The following is a 2,537-nucleotide window of genomic DNA, read 5'->3' as shown; positions in this document are numbered from 1 at the left end:
CTAAGGTACAAGTGACGTGGGCTAAGGTACAAGTGACGTGGGCTAAGGTACAAGTGACGTGGACTAAGATACAAGTGACCTGGGCTAAGGTACAAGTGACGTGGACTAATGTACAAGTGACGTGGGCTAAGGTACAAGTGACGTGGGCTAAGGTACAAGTGACGTGGGCTAAGGTACAAGTGACGTGGGCTAAGGTACAAGTGACGTGGACTAAGGTACAAGTGACGTGTGCTAAGGTACAAATGACGAGAGCTAAGGTACAAGTGACGTGGGCTAAGGTACAAGTGACGTGGACTAAGGTACAAGTGACGTGGGCTAAGGTACAAGTGACGTGGGCTAAGGTACAAGTGACGTGGACTAAGGTACAAGTGACGTGGACTAAGGTATAAGTGACGTGGGCTAAGGTACAAGTGACGTGGGCTAAGGTTCAAGTGACGTGGGCTAAGGTACAAGTGACGTGGGCTAAGGTACAAGTGACGTGGACTAAGATACAAGTGACCTGGGCTAAGGTACAAGTGACGTGGACTAATGTACAAGTGACGTGGGCTAAGGTACAAGTGACGTGGGCTAAGGTACAAGTGACGTGGGCTAAGGTACAAGTGACGTGGGCTAAGGTACAAGTGACGTGGACTAAGGTACAAGTGACGTGTGCTAAGGTACAAATGACGAGAGCTAAGGTACAAGTGACGTGGGCTAAGGTACAAGTGACGTGGACTAAGGTACAAGTGACGTGGGCTAAGGTACAAGTGACGTGGGCTAAGGTTCAAGTGACGTTGACTAAGGTACATGTGACGTGGGCTAAGGTACAAGTGACGTGGGCTAATGTACAAGTGACGTGGGCTAAGGTACAAGTGACGTGGGCTAAGGTACAAGTGACGTGGGCTAAGGTACAAGTGACGTTGACTAAGGTACATGTGACGTGGGCTAAGGTACAAGTGACGTGGGCTAAGGTACAAGTGACGTGGGCTAAGGTACAAGTGACGTGGGCTAAGGTACAAGTGACGTGGGCTAAGATACAAGTGACGTGGGCTAAGGTACAAGTGACGTGGACTAAGGTACAAGTGACGTGGGCTAAGGTACAAGTGACGTGGGCTAAGGTACAAGTGACGTGGGCTAAGGTACAAGTGACGTGGACTAAGGTACAAGTGACGTGGGCTAAGGTACAAGTGACGTGGGCTAAGGTACAAGTGACATTGGCTAAGGTACAAGTGACGTGGACTAAGGTACAAGTGACGTGGGCTAAGGTACAAGTGACGTGGGCTAAGGTACAAGTGACGTGGGCTAATGTACAAGTGACGTGGGCTAAGGTACAAGTGACGTGGGCTAAGGTACAAGTGACGTGGGCTAAGGTACAAGTGACGTGGACTAAGGTACAAGTGACGTGGGCTAAGGTACAAGTGACGTGGGCTAAGGTACAAGTGACGTGGGCTAAGGTACAAGTGACATGGGCTAAGGTGCAAGTGACGTGGACTAAGGTACAAGTGACGTGGGCTAAGGTACAAGTGACGTGGGCTAAGGTACAAGTGACGTGGGCTAAGGTACAAGTGACGTGGGCTAAGGTACAAGTGACGTGGACTAAGGTGCAAGTGACGTGGGCTAAGGTACAAGTGACGTGGGCTAAGGTACAAGTGACGTGGACTAAGGTACAAGTGACGTGGACTAAGGTACAAGTGACGTGTGCTAAGGTACAAGTGACGTGGGCTAAGGTACAAGTGACGTGGACTAAGGTACAAGTGACGTGGACTAAGGTGCAAGTGACGTGGGCTAAGGTACAAGTGACGTGGGCTAAGGTACAAGTGACGTGGGCTAAGGTACAAGTGACGTGGGCTAAGGTACAAGTGACGTGGACTAAGGTACAAGTGACGTGGACTAAGGTACAAGTGACGTGGACTAAGGTACAAGTGACGTGGACTAAGGTACAAGTGACGTGGACTAAGGTACAAGTGACGTGGACTAAAGTACAAGTGACGTGGACTAAGGTACAAGTGACGTGGACTAAGGTACAAGTGACGTGGGCTAAGGTACAAGTGACGGGGACTAAGGTACAAGTGATAAAAACAACAGTTTCCTCGATACTGCTGTTTTTATTTACTTGTACTTTAGCAACTGTGGCAACAAACACAATGTCTTTTTTAACAATTCGTTTTTTCTGTTTATTCAACGTTTGCAAGATTATGTTGATACACACATATCCTTCCTCTTTCTAAACCCAGCCAGTTATTTATTACTTATATTTTATCTTTTCCATCACTCTGTCAGTCACAATTTCGACATATACATTGCTTGGTATAATCAACCTCAATGGACAAACACTAATATTTTATTTAAATTAAACAATATTTTTCAATTTTATCTAAGACTGTGTCCACCAGTTGTGATCTGTACCAGAAACAAAGACAGGGACAAAGACAGTTGTGAACTGTACCAGAAACAAAGTCAGGGACAAAGACAGTTGTGAACTGTACCAGAAACAAATGCAGGGACAAAGACAGTTGTGAACTGTACCAGAAACAAATGCAGGGACAAAGACAGTTGTG

This window comes from Cherax quadricarinatus, unplaced genomic scaffold (assembly GCF_038502225.1).
Source record: "Cherax quadricarinatus isolate ZL_2023a unplaced genomic scaffold, ASM3850222v1 Contig24, whole genome shotgun sequence".
Classification (NCBI taxonomy): Eukaryota; Metazoa; Arthropoda; class Malacostraca; order Decapoda; family Parastacidae; genus Cherax; species Cherax quadricarinatus.
Note: the sequence above shows the minus strand (reverse complement) of the source record.